This window comes from Coptis chinensis, chromosome 9, assembly GCF_015680905.1.
Source record: "Coptis chinensis isolate HL-2020 chromosome 9, ASM1568090v1, whole genome shotgun sequence".
NCBI lineage: Eukaryota > Viridiplantae > Streptophyta > Magnoliopsida > Ranunculales > Ranunculaceae > Coptis > Coptis chinensis.
In genome coordinates, this window is record NC_141464.1 from 62,683,731 (window position 1) to 62,695,386 (window position 11,656).

The 11,656-nt window shown below is 34.5% G+C and overlaps 1 long non-coding RNA gene across 1 annotated transcript; it reads right to left on the reverse strand.

The window, feature by feature from the left end:
• Nucleotides 1–1,455: 1,455 nt before the first annotated feature.
• Nucleotides 1,456–4,815, reverse strand: LOC147477244 (uncharacterized). The gene is made up of 3 exons (XR_015209383.1): nucleotides 4,575–4,815; nucleotides 3,134–3,246; nucleotides 1,456–1,724 (listed from the first exon to the last, which is right to left on the reverse strand). It is a non-coding gene; the product is annotated as an uncharacterized LOC147477244 (long non-coding RNA).
• Nucleotides 4,816–11,656: the final 6,841 nt, after the last annotated feature.

An 11,656-nucleotide genomic window follows, 5' to 3' on the forward strand; every position in this document is an offset into this window, starting at 1 on the left:
TCATGGTTTTAGTAGTGGTGAGAGATAAACTCTACTCACCTGTAGCGCTCTCCGATTATCAACCAGCTACCAGGAAAAACCTTCCTTTCCTTCCTTCAGAAAAATCCCATTTTTCTGTCTAAAACTCTCGCTGTGTTTTTCCCCAAAAACTCCACGTGAGAAAACTCCCCGAAAAACAAGGACAACACTTATCCATTTTACCTACGGGCTTTTATCCGTATCTGATAGTTATCTATATTCAATTTAACCTATTATTATTATTATTATTATTATTATTATTATTAGGAAAATAAAAGAATAAAACACGGGGTGTTATATTGTTTCTCTTTTTTATCGACAATTATTTCTCCCATTTTTTCTTAATCCTCCTGCCTTAATATTATGGAATATGGATGCTAAAGTGGCAAGAATACTTCCAGATGATCAGCCATGTCAAATTTTGAGTGGACATAAAAATCTTAAATGCTCGGAACGCTCAATTTACACGTTAATCATGCGTTATGGGCTCTGCCATTAACGACTTTATTGTGTTATCTATATTTGTTGATCCCAGTTCTACTCATTTAATCCTTCCTTCAATCTTAGTGTTCTTGATCTCGCATTTATTCTACTTCCTTGCCTAATGACTAAGATTTGAGAGAGCCCAATCCGTGGGATAAATATGCACTCTAGGTTATAGAAAAAATGCTAAGAGTTTCCGACAATAGCTACCTAAAAGTAATGAAACCTATAAAGAAGAATAATGAGTCAGGAGAATAGGATGACTCATGGCTATTTAAAAAGTATAGGGACGCCACCACCACTTTCCCATTTTGTGGGCCCTATTGTTGAGGGAGAAACTTTTGACCACCATTTGTTTAGTAGAATCATCTTAACAAACCCTGCATCACTATTGTTCAAAAACTTGAGCTCATTCTCTAGCTCCTTTCTAGAATGCCTATCAATCTTTGTCAAGAATTCTGAAAACTTGACTGCAATGTGTGAAGTATGTAGTATTGCAGAGTAAAATAAATAAAATGCAAATACCTGTGAGTGGAATAAGAGGATAAAGGCCAGTACCTTTTTAATTAATGAAATAGAGCGTGGAAAATGTTTGTACGTATTATCTATGATGGTCCAATATCGCTAATTTTCAAAATCAAATTTACATAATAAGTAGAATCTAATTTTCAAAATCAAATTTACATAATAAGTAGAATGACTCAGAACTTTAAGACTTTGAATCTTTCTACACAATAAACAAACCTGATAGGAAACATTACAATATGATCACCATTAGATAGACAATTCTTTGTTCAACTGACAAAAAAAAACATGCAATCTTGAAGACTTGCAACAAAAATTTCTAAAGTCATTACATTTTCAACAACAAAAAAAAATTGCTCATATTTCTAATTACTGCTGCTGCCAGAGGAACAACGCCTTTCACCCTTAAGCAAACTTAATATACCTTTGTTGTTGCTCTATATTACATTAAAACAAAATCTTACTGTTCACACTTGTGTTCAAGAACATAGTTTCAATGAAAAGAGCAACAATACCACTATTTTTATTAAAAACATTGAAGGTTCCTTCACGTCGAATGAGTTTAAGCTTCCTATGATATTTGAGCATGCTCCAGTCCTCCTTGTATAAGATCCCATAGGATTCCATGATTTGTAAGAATACTGCATGAAATAAATTTCCATCCGTGTTCATCAACTATTCTCGCCAGTGGTAAAACCCTTTAAAAAATGCAAAATGTGTCATTAATATTAGATTCAACCATTTCCTAAACTCTTAATCAGAGACATGACAAACACTACAACTCATAACCTCAAATAAGAGAGGTAGTGACTGAAGGCATCCAGAACCCTCTTATCACCACACCAATCACTTAAAACAAATAAGTGATAAATATATCAAGATTAATAGTGCCCAAAAAATTATTTTTAGATGATATAATAATGTGACTTCTTCAGGTAGCTAGCTCACTTGGATGATCAGTTGATCAAAGCCAAGGGAGAGTAGCACTTTGACTATACTGGTTCGACTAAAATCAATACCTTTTTACAACTAATTGGATAAGGACTTGCAGCAGTGATCCCCAAATCAATTCATCTAAGAAACACATAGACTATTATAGTAGTATTAGTACAGTCCCCGTGTTTAGGTAGCACCAATGGCTATAGAGGCATGCCCAAAATCTCCTTGGAAAAGTAGATTTTATTAAGAGTCCAATCCTAATTATGATGCACCATGGTAATTGTGTTGTTCTTCAGCTCTTCTTGTAACTATGAATTGAAAATAGTGTGGCTCATGTTGCTTCTTAGGGATATTTTGGAGAAAGATTGATCTTGTGTAAATTGTGGATGATCAATATGAATATTTATAGATTCATGATAACCACAACCTGAAAAATAACCTTTTAAGATGGGAAGTCAAGTCCATGCAAAATATAATCGAAGATAACCACCTATATCTTTCAGCCCTAATAGGATCAGCTCCCTCGAAGGTAAACGAATGGAGTGTTTCTATCCTTGGGGTCCATACTTGTTGTGAAGGAATAATATAATACATAAATCTTATTTCAATTTTTATTTTATATTAAACCGAATTGTCTATTTACTATTGATGCTATTAATGTACTATACAAAACTTCTAGCATGTTTATAAATGGAATTTCAATTCAAAGTTTAATTCATCCATGCCTATTATGTGAGCTACTTGGATTTTCAATTCATAGTTTAGTTCTTCCATGCCTATTATGATGCCTATTATGTGAACTATTGGCATTTAAATTCTCATATTATAAAATTGGAAATCATTGTTTGAAAGGATATATATACAAACTTACCTGTGTTAGCAAAGATGAAACCCATTGAGGCATTTTCCTAAAACTTCGTACTATCTTTCCGACAATTTGATAATTGCACTTTGACACATTTGTGATAGATCTAATGCATCAAGGAAATGCTTTCTGCTCTAGACCCTCAAAACACCTGAATCCCAGTGATCAATTTGAGCTATTCGACAAAGAAGTGCCATTAGACATGGAGTATTTACTCTTAGTTTAAGCACTACGCACAACATAAAGAAAGTACGAAGAATCACGGTTTCTGAAATTAAACTAAACAGGTTTTTTTTTTCAAACCTTGAAGATGTGTTTCTCTTATCGAAATCTAGGATGTGAAAATGCCCAAATAAGAGTTCATGAGATCATAGCTTGACTAATCTTCCATGTGATGATGTAAAGGTGCCAAGTAACTGCAACCAAATGAAGACGACATGAAGTTTTCAGTTAGTAAGCAATAAATCAAATAGTAAATTAAACAACGTAACAATATAACCAAATTTCAAATGATAAACATCGATAGTATTAGAGAATAATATTAGACCAGTTACAGATCAAACAAACTATGACTCAACAATAATGACAATATCCTAACAACCATTTTCTAAAATCCATCAAAATAGACAGTGCTGCCGAGATATTTTTTCTCAAACCAATCATAAAAATTGTAAACAGTGAAATATAAAAACACAAAACTAATAAGAGTTTTACTTGGATTTGACATACATTCTCAACAGCTATTAAAATGGGTGTCATCCAATGACAACGCGATTGCATGTAAAACCTAATATATATATAAAAAATGAATCAACCATGAAGAGATAAGAAGACAATGAAGACATCTTACTTGATAGAATAGGAAGACATGATAGGTTGATAGGCATGAATACTAGGTGAAAAAAAAGAGGTTCAGCTTCCCAGAAAAATCAGACCAAGAAAACCCACCTCTTGAACGAATTGATTGACTGTATAACAATCCTTTTTTCTACAAAAAACCAAAATAATAAATCATTGAAACAACACAAAAAATGAAAATCATGATGAGATATATCATCAATTATAGTCATCATATCATTACAAAATCTTGAATCAAAGCTATCAATAGTCCAAACTATTTTCGAATACAATGAGATTTCACACCTGGCGAATCTTTCCTCTTGTTAATTCTTAAAGTTGTGATCAAGAGAGAAGATAGATGATGTTAGTTGAAACTCATAACTGAATCTCTTCTTCAAGTTGTGATGAATATTTTGGGTGTGATAACGATTTTTTTTTTTTTAAGTGAGGAAGGTTTTGGACAGGGAAGAAAGGTTTTTTTTATGCGATGAATTGTTTTTTCAGTGTGAGGAAGGTTTTTTCAGTTTTGGGGGTTGTTTCTAAGTTTAGTAAGTAATAAACCAAACAGTAAATTAAACAACGTAGCAGTATAACCAAATTTCAAATGATAAACATCGATAATATTGGAGAAGAATATTAGACCTGTTACAGATCAAACAAACTATTTTCTAAAATCCATCAAAATAAACAGTGCTGCCAAGATATTTTTTCTCAAACACGGAGCAATGTGAAGATGGGAAGCTAGAAAGCCCCAAATACACCCGAATATAATAAAAGCATGAATTCAGATGTGTACTTTCATATAAAGAAATCCCATACAAACTAAAATGGCGATTTTCATATAAAGAAAACCCGTACAAAGACCTAAAAAAATAAAAATTAAATGAATGACATAAAGGCATACCTTCAAACACTTGGAGAACAGTCGATATGGCCAATAATCACCACCAATACCAAAATTGACAGTTTTAGGCGTGCTTTCTTTTGGTGTCATGAAGTGGGAGAACGAAAGTTACACTATTTCTCTTGGGACCTTGCATGCTCACCACTAAAAGGAGGAGGATTGGTATAAAAGATATTCAAATTCAAAATTTTGCCTTGCTAGGCAAGAAAGCATGGGACCCGATTGAACCAACTTCACTATGGGCACGCCAGATGAAGATGACCTATTAACCTCCTCAAGACTTTATGAGAGCAACAATACATAGAAGTACTTCAAAAAGATGGAAACTCATGCATTACCTTGGGAATCTCATGGCCCTTGGTATCAATTGAAAAGTAGGTGATAGTCTTTCTATTAGAGTCTGGTTGGATGCTTGGGTGCCTGGGGCACCTTCACCTCTCCCTCTCTTAGATCAACCACATAACTGCAACCTTGATCGTGTTAGTGACTTCATCGACCCTCTTACCCGACAATGGCGACAGGATTTGGTCCGTGCATTTTGGCCATTAGACTATGCTAAGATAATTCTTAGTATTCCTATTTCGTTAGATCATGAACATGATCGTAGAATTTGGAATCCGAACAAATAAGGAATCTACACCGTTAAATCAGCATATAATAAGATGTTGCACAGCAAGTGTGAAGTTGATCATTTGCCACACTTACAAAAAATGAAACAACAACAGCACATACCTTGTTTATTTGAAGCCAATTGTTTATACACTCAAAGTGGTATGAGTGCTTGCATGAAATCACCGTCAAGGTGTCTTCATCTTCATACTCCAACCATCAAATGACACATCTCTATATTACCACCATAATATCATAATCACATAAAAATTGTCTACTACTGACAACTAAGGACACGTGTTGTGCTTACTACTTAGCGCTACCATCTTGATTGCTTTGAGCCTTATACGTTACTAAAGGCAAAGAGGCTATTGTATCTGCAGAAAGTCCTCTGCTTTCAGTGCCAACAACTTCACCCAATGCAATCAGTTCCTGTAAAGATAGAAGCAGATTATATTATGTAAACCGCAGTGAAGCTCCTAATTTATAAAGCAACAACCAGATAAATTGGTCTACCTCATATGACAATTCATATGGATCAACCTCCTCCCACATGTCTTGAAAACACAAAAAGATATATGATCTAGACATTAATGCAACGCAACCCAGGATTAAAGGGTTTTCACTAAAGATTAATGATACAAATCTACTGTGATATAGCCAAGTAACTCAAAAATGACCACTTAGATCAGTAAAACAAATGTTATGGTCAGGGTGTTTGGCCTGAGTAGGGAGGTTACTTGAAGTCTATAAACTACATTTTGAGGCATCGGTAAAAACAAAGAAATGATGGCACAATAGGGCAAAATAGAAAAACCACAATAACAACATGACTACGAAATCCAACCAATGCTTTTAATATAGTAAGACAATAGTCAGCTGCGTTCGGCTTGTGAGCACAAATACTCTAAACAATGCAAATGTAAAAGTAGCAATGATACTAATTAAAAAGCAATTGCAAGGAAAACCATATAACAACAAAATCATACGGTGTTGGTAGGAAAATAAATATTAAAGGCAAAGTTTGTTGTTACATTTGTGTTATATCACATCATTCGGCTGTTCAGGTGACATATATATCTACCATGTTGTTACTTGGACATGACGTAGTATTATCAAACTTTCATTGTCAAAGAGTGATCAGTGATTACTGGGCTTGGCTAATTAATTTCATTTTGTCAGAATAGCATTCATGGAATTTAATCTTAAGTTATTACTTATTAGTATATGTAAGAGTCGGCCCAAATTGAGCCTCTACCCATTTGATTAACTGTTTTCTACTTACTACTCTACTACGATGAACTTGATGCCTAAATGTCAGCAATGACTGACAGACAAACAACAAACATGTAGTAAAACACGCTCAGGTATCATAAAAATAAGACCAAAACAACCATATAAAAATTGTAGCTGCAGATACCTGAGTTGCAAATACATATTGCAGTATAGAGTGTGTTGACGATAAGATAGTGTTCACCATACAAAGGTAATACAAATTCCAGACATAGATCGAGTATAACTTGAGAATTCTATATTTGGAAGTTGTACTAACCACTAAGGGTGAATAATATCAAACTCAATTAAGTGCAGCAAAAGTACACATTAGAGCTAATACTTCACTTTGCATCCCACAAACTTATCATAAGTCTTGAATCTCATAATACATCAAAATCAAGGTTAAGAAAAATTACTTGAGAGTTATCGTCATTGTCTTCAGTATCATCCGCAACCCCTATATAAAGCAAAAAGAAAACAAACCCATAATTAAACAACTACTCAACACCTTCCATTATCATATGCTTATAAAAGGTAAGTCTAGAAACACTCACAACTGGTTATATCATTTACGCCAGTAAGAGCCATCAATCTCACAACCAATTATCTCTCCTCAGCATCTTGAAGAGCTCTAGCAAATGTCTCGTCACTACTAAACGCAGACGGATCAAACTCAATTACTTATTCATTTTCCTCTTCTTCTAAATTCTCGTGAACATCAAATGCATCTTCCTCTGCATCATGTTCTTGTAGCAGATTTCACACTTGGTGAATCTTTTATCTTGACATGTATATTGAGCCTTGGCTATAAACATTGGTGGAAGTGAATAAAGCTCAGATATTCACCTTTATTAAAAAATGATTTCATTAAAGCCTATAACCATGTGAAAGGAATCTATGACATCATTTTCACCAAGATGAGTTTTTGCAAATCTATACAAACCCTTCTTAATTTCACATGAAAGGCATTCAAAAAGTTATAATGGCCATAGGCCAGGAAAAACATTTTTCCGCTTTCTACCTGATACCTTACTGTGGCGCTTCATGGTATAATCTGAAGAACAATTAAAGGATAGGAACTTACCTTGGGTGTTAAGGTAGTGTTGAAAAGACTATCTCGTATAGTTGCAATCCCATTAACCCCGTTCAGATTTCGAGAGAGTTAGATTGCATGTCTAGAATTTTCATGCCATGGGTGGTCAGCTTATTTGTTTTTGAACCCATTGAAATTATTATTATCCCTATTTAAATAAATATAATTCTACCACAAACTTAATAATTCCTCAAACATAGTGAAAAAGATAAACACAATTCAATGTTTTGTAAGGAAATTTTTCGTACCTGAACTCGGGTATCGAGGTTTGCAACTTATTAGGCTGATGATCATGATGAAAATATGTATCAAATTTATAGAAGTGATGAAGGTTTTGGACAGGGAAGAAAGGTTTTTTTTATGCGATTTTCTTTTGGGTTTGAGTTGAAGTGTTTAACTCTATAAGGGCTATGTAAAATCCCATTTTTCTCTCCACTTTTTTCGTAATCCCCCTGATTACGTGGATAGCCTCAGTGAGCTTAAAAAGGGACTACTATTCCACTCCATGACTTGTTTGGACACAAAAGGAGTTCAAGCTAAGTTAACTCATTCAACTTTAATCACACATATATTACCGAAAGGAAGATACTAAAACTAATCAGACTAAGTTCTGGAGAAAAACAATTAGCCAACAATTTAAATAGCAATTCTACAGATAAAGACACCCGTATCACCACTTATCTATCTATATCATCTTGTTACCATTTGTTTAAATAATAACAAACCTCATGTGAAAATTTGTTGGATGGTCATGCAATAAATACAATGTATTTGAGTTGAACCAATAAAGACGAAGCACAAAACCATGATGTATGTAAAAACACTGAACAATATACATACAAATTGCCTATGCTCTAATTCTAGTGGATTCATAGGGTCTTTAGCCATGTAAATTACATGCCTTAGATTGTACATCCACTCTATTAGTCCTAATTGAATCAAGATTCGGTGTTAATAGTCCAATGTATTTTCCTCTAGCAATTGTTGTCACACCTGCAATCACTTACTAAGCATTAATTTAATCTTTTCTAAAGGCCAATATCCTGATAAAAGGATTGAGAATGAGAAGGTGATCAAGAAGCAGAGACATGAGAAGTAACAACAGTCTAATCTAGTAACCGATTTTCCTTACCAAAATACAATAACCATTTTCTACTATGACTAATCATTGGAGAGTTCAATTGATCCAATTATGATTGCCTTAGATAACCCGAATCGCTGGTCCAGTCTTATTTTTATTGAGTGAGACTGCAATGAAAATCTGATTAATCAGTTCAATACAAATACAAACTAAAAAGAAATTTAACTAAATAAATAATCATCGGCATAAGCAAAGGCGGATTGACAGAAGGCATATGTGTGAGTGTGACTGAGAACACCTGTTATTTAGAAGAGAGACTTGAAGTGAACACTCGTAACTCGTAAGGAGAGGGGTAGTATTGTATCATCGGGCTAGGAATTGGAGTTGGGGTTTGAACTTTGAAGATTGAGTCATTTCCGCCATTCTAAAAGCAATTGAAGTTGGGTGGGTGGGATGTAAACTAAGCAATAGAGTTAGAGTTGCTTCAGGTTCACTTTCAACCATGCAAATTATGAACCAGAATCCCTCCCCCCACATACTGTTGTCACCTTGCTACTTCAGTTAGACTGCTTGGAGATTGTACACACATAGGGAGGCCAACAAAAGTTTGTTGATCACTTGGCAAGCTAAATGTAATGGGGAATTTCTTATGTATTTTATTGGGATGTTAAACTGCAACATATTGTAGAAGAAGATGTTAAGGTGCCTTGTATCTTGTAATTAAAGTAAAACACGGGTTGTGATCTGCCTAATCCCTAATTACTTAAACAAAAATACTAAAACAAAAAGGTAGATGAAACATATGAATAACTTTCTACCTTTTCATCATCGAAGTAATACAATTCCGCAGCTGCGCAAAATAGAAGACATAACTATCAGGTGGGGGAGTTTAGAGAGAGCGAGAGAGATTGGTATGAGGAAACTGTAATTAGTGAAAACTCCTAACTCCCAAGCAACTATACATACTGTCATCCATTTTAAATTTAATTGCGTCTTCTGTAAATTTCTTCATCTTAACATCAACCTTAGCTGTTGTCTCTTCCCCTTTTTCTATGCTTCTATCAATATCCTCATCTTTGATAGTGCTATCCTTGGAACTAAAAACCATTTCAGCACCAAACCTCACCGTCTGCAACAGCTCGTCCTTATTAACAGCTGCATAAAATGCTATCATGGAAATCTGATAAGAGCTCAAAACTATAGTTTTAACCCCTTAACAATAATATTTTTAGACCAATTATACAAGTAATAAATAAGAGTTAATGCTGATTACGTGCTTTTATGTATTTCAGACATTGAAGTGAAGTATGTGCAGAAATGTGTCACTTTTGCGAGATAAAGGAGTAAGCGTTGGTTGCTAAGAAGTTCTGTGATTAAAGGCCAAGATTCAAGGAGAAAAAACTTTTGCAAAGCCCGGTCAAAGATGAAAAGTCAAAGTCAACACGGGCAGAAACAACACACAAAAGTCAGCAGAACTTTCAAAGACCGCATCATTGGGCTCAGACCTCGGAATTGGGCCTACTTTATGTCAAAACGACCGACTCGGAATCATCTTTCCAATGGTCCAAGTTTTGATTAATTAAAGGAGCAAAAGTAGACGAAAAGTCTGTAGAAGTCAAATCTAACTTAAAAGGCTTATGTAGACAGAAGAAATTGGGTTTTGGGCTCAATTTTCCAACCCGAAACATGGCTCCTCAGCCTATGCACGAAAATGTGGATCTGGTCTCCTCCATTTCAAGACAAGACTTAGCTCTTAAGTAATTATCTTAGCTAGGGTAGAAGGTAGCCATTGGAGAATAGTTTAATCTAGTTTTCACTCCATTAATTAATTAGTTTTCATTTTCATCTTGTTTTAATTTAGTATTTGAATCAATTGTTATTTATTCATTAGATTAATAAAGTAATTTAGTTCTTGATAATCTAGTTTCATTTCCATTTAATCATTATAGTTTCAATTCATAGATTTAGTATTTATCATTGTTAGTTTTAATTAAATCTAGCAATTTTAGAGTTACATTTGAATTCAAATAAGCAAAGTTACCATGTCTTGTTTAATTTCATTGAGAAATGATAGTATAATGATTTTAGGCTAAACCTCCATTAGAGGGGGTTGAAGAAACCTTTATGAAGCTTGATTTGTGTTAGCGTAGAGTAGTCGTAATTTCCATTCCAGTCTAGAAACAATTAGTTCACTATGAGAATGGGTTTGATTGTTTCACATGCTAGATGTTAGTTGGTAGAGATTACCATGAATAACTAAGGATTAGGAAGAACCAATTGTTATGCGAAAGTAGTTCAATTTGGATTGCGACGATTCTTTGTTAGTAAATTAAGTTGAGTTAAGGTGGAATCAAATCCCCCCTAATTCCTTATTATAGTATCAATTTAGTATTGCCGTAGTTGAATTATCATAGTTAAGTATTTAAGTATAATTTGCATCGTAGTATAAATTTGTAAATCTCTCATTGACTTTGGATAGACCGATAAACTTAGGAAACGCTAATTCTAAAGAACTAGGAGTGGAACGAATCTTTTACTCCAACTCTATTTTGATAGAATCGAGAGTATAAATCTTTGATAATTAATCGACTAGACTTAGTTCAGTTTTAGTTTTACTTGTGCGCAAATTCTATCATTTATTCGTAGGTAAAACTATTATTCATTTTACTTTTATCAAATGGCGCCGCTGCCATCTTAGTTCCCTTTAGATTTGTTTTCATTAGTATAATTAGTCTTTCCCAAGTCCCATTAAACCCACCCACCCTTGTTTGATTCTAACTGTGGTTGTCCGTTTCAGAACTAAAATTTTCCTCGCAGGATTACACGGAGCGCGCCTGCGCCTCAGTGGAGTGCCACCCGCGCCCAAATCACTATAAAGTAAATTTCTCCGGAGTGCGCCTGCGCCTCAGGGGAGCACCACACGCGCCAAAATCACTAGACATCAGTGCAGTACGGAGCGCGCCTATGCCTCAGTGGAGGCACCTGAAAATGCCCGATTTCCGCAGGTTTGTTCAAACTTCCATT